The sequence below is a fragment of the Micropterus dolomieu genome, linkage group LG12 (assembly GCF_021292245.1).
Source record: "Micropterus dolomieu isolate WLL.071019.BEF.003 ecotype Adirondacks linkage group LG12, ASM2129224v1, whole genome shotgun sequence".
Lineage (NCBI taxonomy): Eukaryota > Metazoa > Chordata > Actinopteri > Centrarchiformes > Centrarchidae > Micropterus > Micropterus dolomieu.
This window is the reverse complement of record NC_060161.1, coordinates 31,657,410-31,670,398: the sequence shown is the minus strand read 5'-3', so window position 1 is coordinate 31,670,398 and position 12,989 is coordinate 31,657,410. Positions and strand designations below refer to the sequence as shown.

At 35.2% G+C, this 12,989-nt stretch overlaps 1 long non-coding RNA gene across 1 annotated transcript in view; it reads right to left on the bottom strand.

The window, feature by feature from the left end:
* Nucleotides 1-3,032, bottom strand: part of LOC123981046 — a 5,736-nt gene extending 2,704 nt beyond the window's left edge. The window contains exon 1 of the long non-coding RNA XR_006827656.1: nucleotides 2,951-3,032. This is a non-coding gene — a long non-coding RNA (uncharacterized LOC123981046). The remainder of the gene's footprint in view (nucleotides 1-2,950) is intronic.
* Nucleotides 3,033-12,989: the final 9,957 nt, after the last annotated feature.

Below are 12,989 nucleotides of genomic sequence, written 5' to 3'. Positions count from 1 at the left end.
TGAGCACTAGAGACCAGTATTACTGTCATTCTTACCTAATCAATCGTATAGTAGAAGGCATATTCTGTTGTACTTTGGTTGGTACCTTCTGATGGCGTGTCGATGACGGGCGTCACTGTGCAGCTGGATGCGCCCGGTTCTGCTTTGGAAACAAGTGAAATGCCTCAGCTTGTTGGCAGACAGATTCTTTCATTCAATTATTTTCTCAGTGGATAAAACATTAGTTTCACAGTAGAGGAGATCAGTAACAATCAGTTGGCCTTTCTTGTACACTGGGGGTGGGGCTGTGGTTTGTGATTCATCTTTGACATGTCCAGGAAACCCACCTGCGCAGACTTCTGGTTTGAGCCATTAAAATACATGTGAACACAAAGAGGAGAGAATGCAAATATTACACCACTGGGCTGAAACTCAGTGGATGTATATTGAGGTGTAGGCCCAGAGTATTTTGTTAAATAAATAAATAGTAAAAAGTTCTTGATAGTCTAATCTTGACACAATTTCAAAAGATGCGTTGTTGTGTATATGTGACTTGGCAGGGTTGAACCTCCCCCATCAGATGGAGTTCAGCCAGCACTGATTATGAGTCTTTTTTATTTTTTTGGTTTGTGTATTAGAAGATGCCGGCAGCTGCTGTATGTTGCTAGCTCCTGATGCAAACACATTCAAACTCAAATAAAAGTCTGACCTTTGAAAATAGTTTAAATTTAAATCGAGACTTTTTCATACCAAAGCAATATTTATTCAAAACTGCTGTTTTGTGACGTGCAGATTGTGAACTAATCAAAGAAGGGATTTATTCAGTTTTGAGCTGTTTTACAAAATTAATTAGTTTACATGCAGCATTATGTGTGCATATAAAGTATATTACCTGTGCAAATCATGTTTGCTGTGATGCAAGAATAATTGGCTTCTACACTCGTCAGTCCAGACACTGAAAGAAACACAGAATAAACAGAAACAAAACGAGCGGTTATTCTGTATTACATTTGGATGTAAAACTTGTTTAAACACATTAGTCAGAAGTATTTACACAAATGCATGAAGTGACTGAATTTCCTTTTATCAAGTGACACATTAAGTCTTACATTAAATTACAAAAGAAACATAAGTGGACCATCATTAGGTGCCTGACAATCATTTTCTGTCCCATAACAAAGCAGTTCACAGTACATATACAATATCTGTTGGATCTTGTATTCACTCAAGGATTTCCTTCTGTTTCTCAATACATTACCTCTGTGTTTTCTACAAAGACACAGTCCCACCCCAAGCAGCGGCAGCAGAGCCACCAACAGCATGGCCACAAAGACCCACCGGGTGAAGAGGTTCTGGTGAGTCTGTGATTTTTGTGGTTCATCTGCAGCAAAAGTCTTTTGAATTAAGGCATCAAAAATACAAGTCAATATGGTGTATCAGTCAGGGTGTTTGTTGAGCCTCACCTCCGACAGCCAGCCAGCTCTCTGCTGATACTCCAATACCAATGATATTACACTTGTAGAGTCCTTCATCAGATTTAGAAACATTGTGGATGGTCATGATTCCTTTATAGCCAGTCTGTGTTAGGATGCCATCTTTATAGAAATCAGCTATATGGACAGAGGATGTTGTCTTGTTCCTGCAGCTCAGAGTCACATCTTCTCCCTCCATCACAGGAAGAGCAGGACTCTCCAGGATCACAGGACCAGCTAACAACAAAGGTTACAAAAACATTTTTCTATTATTACTGTCTGTTGAGGAGCACTATACTAATACTTTACCAATAACATGAATTCACTTAGTAATAGGTGTCAACTAAATGCTTGACAATCTCTTAAAACATTATTATTATTTAATTTTATAAATTCATAACAATTAACTCAAAGGACTCTTGATCAATTGTTGCTCACTAGAGGGACCAATGTCCTACAAGTTTACAACAATGTTCTTAAGAATATATGAAAGTATTTGCTTTCTATTTCACCCCCTGCAGTCATGGAGCAACATTATCATTAATGTGGAGTCATGTTTGTGTCCACCTGCTGATATTACTGTATCAATAGAATCTCTTTAAGCTCACTCTCTTAAATTGATATTTATTTGTTTTTGACACACCAGTAACATTGATGATGACAGAGTTACTTCTCTCCGTTCCTTTAGCTTCACACCAATATTCTCCACTGTCTGATGCAAAGGCATCTTTAATTACACAGGGTCCCCTTGATATCTCCTGATAACGGCCACATATTGTGTTGACTCCCATGAACCTCCTCATCACTCTCCACTCGGTGAAATCATCAAATCCCTCACAATCAAAAGAGATTGATTCATATTCAAAGAGCTGGAGCCTGTTTGGAACAATATGAAGAAAAGCTGCGTCTGAGAATGAGACGGAGAGAAAGTGATTTTTTTATTTTAATAATTTCAAATAAATATTTTTTTGTGTTATGTTGTCAGTAAAACATTTGCTTTTGTGGAAAAAATGATTTAAAGTCACAAAATCAAGACTGTTAAGTTCACACCTGCAGCTTTAAGAAACACGCTTGATTTGAACTCAACAAATTTAAGTGTTTTGTTGGGCTGGGTTGAGAGCATTGTCTTCACCTTTTAAGTATACACTGACAACAGTAGGCATTTGTCCTTTTTGGTTTTTTTTTACTATTCATGCAGACATACATTTTACAAAGCAAAGCATAAAAGAGACACACTGTGATATCATTACTTAAATATACTCTTTTCACAAAGTTAAAAAGAAGCGATTGCAAATGAGAGGTTAGATTAACTTGATATGGAAATAATTAACTGCTACTTACGAGCTTTCTCAGCACAGTAACAGTGCTGATCTTCTGCAACCAGAATAATCAATACATTTATTACTAGAGATGCAGAGAAAATAAGGGAAGAGTTGTGTATTAGAATAAGAGTAGATGGTGCTATTTTAATGATGTTTTAAAGACAATTCAGTACTCACACAGTCTGACGCAGAGAGCGGTAACCTCCATGCTGTCCGTCTAAGCATCAACTGAATGACAGATGAATGTATTGTAAGTGAGAACTTCCTCTTCCTGTGCAGCTTATTTCTGGTGACTGAAACACTAGAAGGTTTGAGTCCTGACAAAGAGCTTCTCTGATAAAGGTCTTATATCACAGGTTGTCAGAACATAAACTTAACTGCAACCCAAAAGCAAAGTAGTAACTCTCATAAATGTGCAACAAACTAACACCAAGCATTTGCTTAGTTACCAAAGTTGCCCTGGAAGAAGACTCTGTGCAAGACTCTGTGCATGTAGCTACATTAATAGCATAATACAGGGGACTAATTTCTGTGTTTACTTTCAGCCAGACGGAGAGACAAACTTTGGAAGCAAATTATGTAAAATTGGAATTTATTTGATAAGCTTTAAGAGGTTCGCATTCCCCATAACAAAACACATGTAAATGTATTTGTACCATTTTGCAATGTTTCACCTTAATATCGTAGAATCTACTTTGGGCCAAATGCTCTTAAAACCTCAAACATGACTCTGAATGGGAACTTCATAAAACTTTGTCCGCACACTACATGAGGTAATTTACTTAACCAATTAATGATCACTGTTTTAAAAGCATCCATTCACAATGTAGTGTGTTCAGATGTTCCTGATTTATATTCAGATATGATATACCAACCAACCTTTACACAAATAAATACAAAGTAAAGGAAACTAAATCATCATGACTTTTAACATATTGATCATACATAATTTTGCACAAAGCATGTGAGTGTGTGTTGAGTACAATTTTAATTAATAATAAACTGAACTTATATATGTGTTAAGATCTTTTGAACAATGAACAAACAAACACAAATAAATCATAACCTGTGTACCATAATAAAAGCTGCATTGATCTCCTATTATCCACCATATTGATCATAACTTGTACATTTCCCATGTAGGCTACATTCATGAAAAATGTCCGGTGTTATTGGTTAACTACAATTATATGACACGACAGAAGTAACAACATATCAAATACAGGTCACACACTTAGTATGTCTGCTGCTTTAACAGCATCATGTTAGCAGTTGACCACAATGAATCTATTTAAAATCTGCCGCAGCTCTGTTCTTATAAACAGCATCTTCAGACGTCTGAACAAGCAAAGCAGAGAGAGCAATGTGGTTTTCCACTATAATAAAAATAAACACTGAACAACTGAGTAAGAAAAGTGCTCAGATAAATTTACTTTACTCAAACTTTCCACTTTGCCCTGGTCATATTGCACATATGTTCTGTATTTTACCATGTTTGGCATATCTTTCCTAGCTCTGCTGTCATTTGTTATGAATATACACAACATTTCATGTGATACTCTTAAATATGTATTGTTTAAAACATCAGAGTACATGGGGACAACATAACCATTGCTCTGCAGTAGAGGTGAGGAAATATGAAACAGAATGAACAAATTGAATTCAAAAGATTAAAAAAAAGAAAAGCTACTACAGTTTATTAATGTAACTGTGCTGACTGTGTTTGACTTCTTCCCCACATGCACCTAACATACATGGAGATACAAGCAGATTTTCAACAATATCTCTGCTTTTGCTTTCTCCTTAAGTCACGTGCTTCTGCTCTCAGTGAACTGTAAACACACTATATGTATATGCATAGGTGTCACTTACACTTGGGACGCCGGGAACATGTCCCCACCACTTTTTGAAAGGGCTGATGTTGTCGCCATTACTTTAATGCATTTTTAAAAAATGTTCTGAAAAATTGCGTGCAACAAGAAGTGTTAAATAACAAATTAAAATGCTAGAAGAAAGGTTTATTTGCAAAACAGGAATTATATAAGAATTTCAATTTAATGTAAATATAGAAGAAACAGATCTGTGTTGTCCAAAAAAGTAACCTAAGCTAAAAAAAACAAAAACAAGCTACTCATTACTGCATTACATTCCAGTATATATTTATATTTTGAATTGTCACCTGCCACCTGAATTTTGTGCTTCCCCTTATATAAATAAAGACATTTCTGACATAAATTGGTGCAGAAAAGGTCTCCAGAATGCAGGAAATTAAGTTTTTAATGCCTCCAATTACAACCCCAGACCCCCAATCATATACTTCTTACTATACCAACTTTCTATTTCTATTTCTATTCCTTTGCCTTGACGTGCAATGTGTGCAACTGTGACACAGAATTTCCCCTCGGGGATCAATAAAATATTTCTAATTCTGATTTCAGATCAATCAATGAATATTTCTCCTAAATTGTTTTAATCTTCTTGTCTTATTGTCGTGACCCCAAAATTGTGCATCATCACGTCTCATGGCCTAAGTGTTTTATCAAACCCCTAATCTGAGCCCTTAAATGTCCCCACCACTTTTCAACACAAAATGACGACCTTGTGTATATGTAAAATCATCAAAAAAAATGCTTGTGCTAACACGTTATTTTAACTTAAACTTAAATGCCAAAAAGTAAAATATAAATAATATAATAAATAATAAATTTACAGTATATAAAATGTAGTGCCAATAGACACTGTAGGCCAATATTACCCTCTTGCCTAATTGATTGTATAATGTAAGTGATCTATTTAAAAGCGGGTTTGTACTTGCAGAGGGACCTGCTGTCACAATAGGATCCTTCTGGTCCTGTTATTACAAAATAAAGACATTATGTAAGTGAGATGGTAGAAGTTTTAATTGGAATTTATATTTAAACAGTGTTCATGTAATAAAACAAAAACAACAGCAACAGAAAACAAGTTCCAATAAAAGCAACAAAACAGTTTGGTTTTGGGTTCTTAAGTAGTCATCACATGAACTTCAATGTTGGACAAAGATTTGAAAGACAGTAAATCCAGCAAAGCAGGCCTTAGACTCCTGTTCAGTAATATTAGCTTTTCATACTGGATTTTTTTGTTTGTTGAGTCTCACCCGAGCTCAATGTATAGTAAGCAGTTGTAGTCAAGGATTCATCCAGATCTGATGGAGAGAGACAGTGTGAGTTACTGGAAGGCTTAGACAGACAGAAAATACATTGAACATTAAAATATTAGGCTGGTGTCCCTGGCTGTGCTATTGACTCGTTCACAGTTTTACATTGTTATATTTCTATTGGAGATATACAGTATAGTCAATGTATGCTGCTATGACATGTGGGGCACCCCAGGGCTCAGTTCTTGGCCCTACTTAGTTATTTAGTTTAAGCTCTTATTTTCCCTGATATGCAGATTATTAAGCAAATGATACCCAACTTATTATTTATGTTAAATGTAGCATTTAAACATGAGGATTATAGTCATTGTAACTTTCAATTATTACATATTTGTAATCTGATCTTATCATTTACACATTTCTCCCATTATAATGAGTTAAATGTTAGATTTTAATTTAAAATTTGATCAGTGTTTCTTGATGGTCTCGGATGAAAACAAATGTAAATGGTACTTTTCAATCACTCATTTAATTAAGTGAACTGAATGGTTTGTACCTTTGTGCTTCATTTCATGAAGTCCCACCACCAACAGAAGCAGAAGATCCACAAGTACAAAAGTAATAACCGTCCAAAACAGGACGAAGATATGAGGGGAGTGACTGTCAGGAAAAAGAGTCTCTTCTTGGTATGCTAGAAAAAACAATATTAGGCATGTGATGTAACATGATGACAGATGGTATATACTTTTTTATGTGAACAATCGCCTTATTTACACAACTAACATAAAGGCAACATTATCATTATACTGGATCGTGTTTGTGTCAACTTAATAAACCTTCACTCTCTTTTAGCTCAGATTTTGGTCTCCTCCAACTCCTGAGAAAAATATCTCTCTATCTCTCACTTTTTAGCTGCTAGATGTTCTACTGCTCTGCTGCTAAGATTGTCTGTCAGTAATTTGGTGTACAGTAGTGGACTTGATGGAAACACTGAGACTAACGAACACAGAGAATGTTCTGTAAAACCAAAAATATGAGATCAAAGAAGCTAAAAATCTCCACACAACTGTTGATCTATTTCTTCTCATAAAACACCTAGGTCACATGCAGAGAAATTACCTGTGTTTTTGTTCAGATATGAACCATTTTCATAGAGCTAACAGTTTGCTGCAATCAAATCAAAGGCAAATCATATTAATTTTGTCATAAGTCACGGTTGAGTCTCACCTCTGACAGTCAGCCAGCTCTCTGCTGATTCTCCGACGCCAATGGTGTTACACTTGTAGTGTCCTTCATCGGACTTGGAAATATTGTAGATCGTCATCACTCCAGAAGAGCTGTTTCTGATGAGGAGGACATCTTTATAGAAATCAGCTTTAAGGTTGGAGGTGTTCTTGTTTCTGCAGTTCAGAGTAAAGTCATCTGTCTCCATTACAGGAAGAGCAGGACTGTCCGGGATCACAGACCCAGCTGATCGATATGTGAGTTTAAAACATATTTTAAAATTATTTAATAAATTGTACAAGAAAAACAAAGGTTATCAATCATTGCAGTAGAATCGTCTCTGTGTGGCTTTCATAAAGATCAATATTAAAAGTATATAGAACTTCAAGTATTGCAATATTTGTAGAAATCAGGTGTTTATGTGTTTGTGCTTTAAAGCTTTTTGTTCAGAAAACTATTTTGACAGAGGTAAGTATGGTCAGTATGATGCATCAGTCAGGGTGTTTGTTGAGCCTCACCTCCGACAGCCAGCCAGCTCTCTGCTGATACTCCAACACCAATGATATTACACTTGTAGAGTCCTTCATCAGATTTAGAAACATTGTGGATGGTCATGATTCCTTTATAGCCAGTCTGTGTTAGGATGCCATCTTTATAGAAATCAGCTATATGGACAGAGGATGTTGTCTTGTTCCTGCAGCTCAGAGTCACATCTTCTCCCTCCATCACAGGAAGAGCAGGACTCTCCAGGATCACAGGACCAGCTAACAACAAAGGTTACAAAAACATTTTTCTATTATTACTGTCTGTTGAGGAGCACTATACTATACCAATAACATGAATTCACTTAGTAATAGGTGATAAGTCTTTGCTTGAGAAGATAAACTTGAAATATTTAATTTTAGAGATTCATAACAATTAACTTAAAGGTCTATTGATCAATTGTTGCTCACTAGAGGGACCAACATTAATACAAGCTGACAAACACTGAAGTTTGCCACAATGTTATTATGTGCAAGTAGTTTTTTGGCCTCTGGCAGTCTCAAAGAAACATTGTCATTAATTTGGAGTCATGTTTGTGTCCTGGTAATATCAATGGAGTCTCTTTTTAAGCTCACTTCCTTTTTAAATTGATATTTATTTCTTTTTGAAAGTAATAATGCTTAACACACCAGTAACATTGATGATGACAGAGTTACTTCTCTCCGTTCCTTTAGCTTCACACCAGTATTCTCCACTGTCTGATGCAAAGGCATCTTTAATTACACAGGTCCCCTTGATATCTCCTGATAACGGCCACATATTGTGTTGACTCCCATGAACCTCCTCATCACTCTCCACTTGGTGAAATCATCAAATCCCTCACAATCAAAAGAGATTGATTCATATTCAAAGAGCTGGAGCCTGTTTGGAACAATATGAAGAAAAGCTGCGTCTGAGAATGAGACGGAGAGAAAGTGATTTTTTTATGTTAAATATATAGATATATAACAACAAAACTTTTGACAAACTTGATTCTCCAGTTTTTAACAATTCTGAAAACTAATAACAGTGTTTTGTTGGGCTGCGTTGTCTTCATCTTTCTAAGAGTTCATGGATAACAGTGAGCACTTTTCCTTTGTGAACAGACTTCATGCAGACTTACATTTTAAAAGCATCTAGTATTATTTCTTAAATATAATATTTTTTTTACAAACTTAAAGAAGTGACTACACATGAGCGGTTAGAATTACTAGTTATGGAAATAATTAACTGCTACTTACGAGCTTTCTCAGCACAGTAACAGTGCTGATCTTCTGCAACCAGAAGAATCAATACATTTATTACTGGAGATACAGAGGAAAAGAGGAAAGAGCTGTGTATCAGAATGAGAGTAGATGCCACTATTTGCAATTAAATTTTAGATTTATATTTTTAATAATGATTTACAGACAGCTCAGTACTCACACAGTTTCATGCAGAGAGCTGTAACCTCCATGTTGTGTTGCTGCTGACCGTCTGAGCATCAGATTGAATGGCAGAAATATACTGGTAAGCACTTCCTCTTCCTGTGCAGTGTATTTCTGGTGACTGAAACGTTAGAAAATTTGAGTTTATCTGTGACACAGAGCTGCCCTGAGAGAGATTTCATTAGTTGCACATCAGTATAGTACCAGCGAATCACAGATCATACCAAGCTGGCAAAACTAAATGATAAATGATCAAACATATAATAACAATCTCTAAACAAAAATCTGAAATGTATTTTTCATCATCAGTGACAATGCCGTCCATGGTGCTGGAAGGTCAACAGCGAGCTAACTAGTTCAGCTGAAAAACTCATTAAGTACTCTGAACTTACAGTTACCGTTAGTAAGATGAAGCTCCTCGAGGTCCCTTGTGATTTGTGATATTTGGCTACATAAATACAAATGACTTGGCTTAACTTCAGCAGGTTAGCCGGCTGAGGCCAGACTACAGATGTCTTTTTTACGTAGTTTAATTCAAAAAGTGAAACTTTCATATATCCTAGATTCATTATATCTAAAGGGAAATGTTTCCTTGATCATATTTCATTGTCTCACATATACCTGAAGCAATAAACACTGCAATGTTGTTTTCGATCCAAAAGATTAAATATTAACTTGTAACATGTTTTTACTCCATCCATCCCTCTTCTTTCACTTTCTCTGACCTGGCTTGTTTTAACTGTAATTCTACTCCTTTGTGAAAAAGCCCTCTTCTGCCCTGTGCAGTAAAATCAACCACAATATCACTGTTATTTGTTCAGGTTGAATCGACTTCCTTGTTCCACTCATGAAAATCAGATGTGCTCCAGTAGGTTTTTTATATCTAGTAAGCAGTTACCTTGTCCAAGGTGAAGATGTTTAATGTTTGATAAAGTTCAGTTAATATTGACGTAATCATTGAAACACATGCCATGTGATTTTAAACAGACATGTTTAGTCTCAAGATACATGAAGAGACACAAATGAGCCTTAAAAAAGAAGATCCCAGCACTGCGCCTGCTCCATGCACCTACTAATCTCTGCTTTAGAATGCCCCCTGTTGGTACATAATGTAAATATAAAAAGACCATCAGTGGGATTAAAGCAGATTTCCAGACATGCTGCAGCTTCTCTCCTCTTTATAGTGTAGGTCAAAGTACACATCCGTTTACTTAAGGACTGTGGCTGTGCAGCGGTGACAGTTCTTTGAGACTTTGAGGTATGCACCTCTTAAATGAAAAATAAACGTTTTAATAGTTCATTTTAGCAACATTTTCCCTTTTGTTAAAATTTAAAATGTCTTTCTTTTTGGATAAGAGCAAATCTACAGTCACTGGAGGTTGTTATTTGTTTCCCTGTTTTTATGGAGCATGTTACACTCAGTGTCACGTATTTACACATACACATTCTTTACATTGAAAATCTTATTATGTGTCAATTTAATAAACATGTTCTTGTTTGTCCATTAAGATATGTTTGCATATGTACCCTTGCACTGTAAATTGGTTCAGCCATCAAGGATATTTTAATACCCAAAGCCTAAATTTCAACACCTCTGACTAGTTTTCAGTAGATGAGTTATAAATGTATTTTAACACTGATACTGACCATTCATGTTTCTTCCTCAGGTCAGGAAGACTGTTTGACAGCAGACTGACTCTGATTAAACAGCAAAGATGATGAACAACAAAACTAAAACAAAAGGACAGAGACATGAATGTGATATTAATCATTAACTAAGAATAATGTTTGAGAGCCAGTTTTCAATTAAATGCTTTGTGACAATCTGACATTTCTGTTTTTTTTCTGTTATGTGTCCTGTTACTGTGATTATTGTTTTTCATTCTATGTTGTTTATTGATGTTGATTTACAGAACTTTTCTTCACAGAACACAATCCATGCAATATTAAATATCTTTTTTTGTGCGTGCATAATAATAATAATAATAATAATAATAATAATAATAATAATAATAATAATAATAATAATTTTGTACTATTGTTATATACTTATCTTGGAGTTTTTGCACATTTTATTTAACCATTGTTACAAAATATCTCAAAATAAATGCTTTGGAGTTACTGAAAATTTTCATTTAATTGTCACATCAACATATCACATGGAAATGCTTCAAATGGCATCATTCAAAGCCCTTTGAGGATTATGTAGTTGAAAAATACAAAACATCTCATGCAGAAATTAAACATTTTATTTCACAAGAAATTTATTTCAAGAGATATTACAGATCTCCGTGTATACATCCATGAGATTCAGAAAAATATTATCATTTGTATAGTACTTGTGCTTGATGAATTTATGCTCCATATTTATTCACTTTTACAAAGTGTGTGCTATTATGAGCATGAATAAGAAGTTCTCCTCTGCCCCCTGCAGTAAATCTGATCTGTTTTATTTCATATATTACTGATAATACCATGCAGGATGTACTGCATTCTAATCACTGTCACATAAACAGTTTTTTGTAGAAAATATGCAATTGTGTAATATTAAGATATTATGATAAAGATATGGGTTTTCCAAAATCATTCAGTAGTTGTCCCACCAGTATGTGCATGTTTTGCAGCAGTGAGCTCCTCCATTTCCTTTGTGCATTTTATTATTGGACAAAGTGGTAGTGTACTTTTTAGTTTAGAGCAAAAATATTACACCTGCTTAAAATGTCAACATTGTCACTGTGAGCATGTTACCATTATGATATTAGTATTTTGCTTAAAGCACAGCCTCACAGAGCTGCCAGCATGGGTGTCCATACACACATTCAGTGTGATGCTCAAAACCTGCTTAGTATGTGTTTGTATGTAACAGGGACACAGTTTTCTTCGGGTTGCTTTTTCCTTGCCCAACAGCGTAAAAGCAGAACTGTGGTGTGGATTTAGTTCTAGTCCGATTGTTGATGTTTCTTTCTGCACTCTGAACATGTCATGCTTTACACACATTACACTAACTGAGCTGCAGGAGGGCTGAGAGAGAGAGAGAGAGCACTCCTAATAACTACATCCTGGATTATAGGATGTGTCCTTGTTTGCTTTTATCACCAGACCAACATTTGTTCATACTGTCACATTATGTGGACTCATATAAAGTACCGTTTACCTCACAGGGTACATACATGTGAGGGTTAAGACTTTGTTTTAAGGTTACGGTTAATACTCGGTAAGAGTTAAATATGTGGTGTTTAAGGTTAACATCATAACCCTCAAGAGAATGGATGCATGAATGCAAAGACCCACTAAGGATGACTGTCTGAGCCGTGAAACAGGTAGGCTATGTTAGTTTTTAAATTAAATCTTCCAGCTGTGCTTTCTATAGATTTAATCAAATGGGGATATTTTTCACTTACATATAATTACTAAACATTGTTTTACACAAGGGTAGAAAACAAGAAAAGCTGTGGCTATTATGTATGTAAAAATAGAGCATATGGTAGGTATGTTTTCACTGCTGTAAGCTAAAAAAGGATTGATCAAGGTTGATCAGGGGTTTATTTGGCTTCAACTCCAATCTCCCGAATTGAGAATTTGTAGCACTTAAAGGAATATTCTGTTGGAAAACAGATGGTATATAAAAATATATATAATTATGCCAATCATGGAAATACAGTGACTGACAAATTTATGTGAACATATCATACTCAAAATTACTCAAAATTATTTTATTGTGGTTGCTTCTACACCACATGCATATAAATCTAACATGATGAAATATGAGTATTAATCAATGAATTAAATATGATGAAAAATAATAGATAATTTAAAGTGAAGTGAAATGATCTATCATTTACTTCATGACCAATGTTGGAATTTGGTGTAAGATGTTTTGTGCACAAGAAATGCAGTCAAACATTAT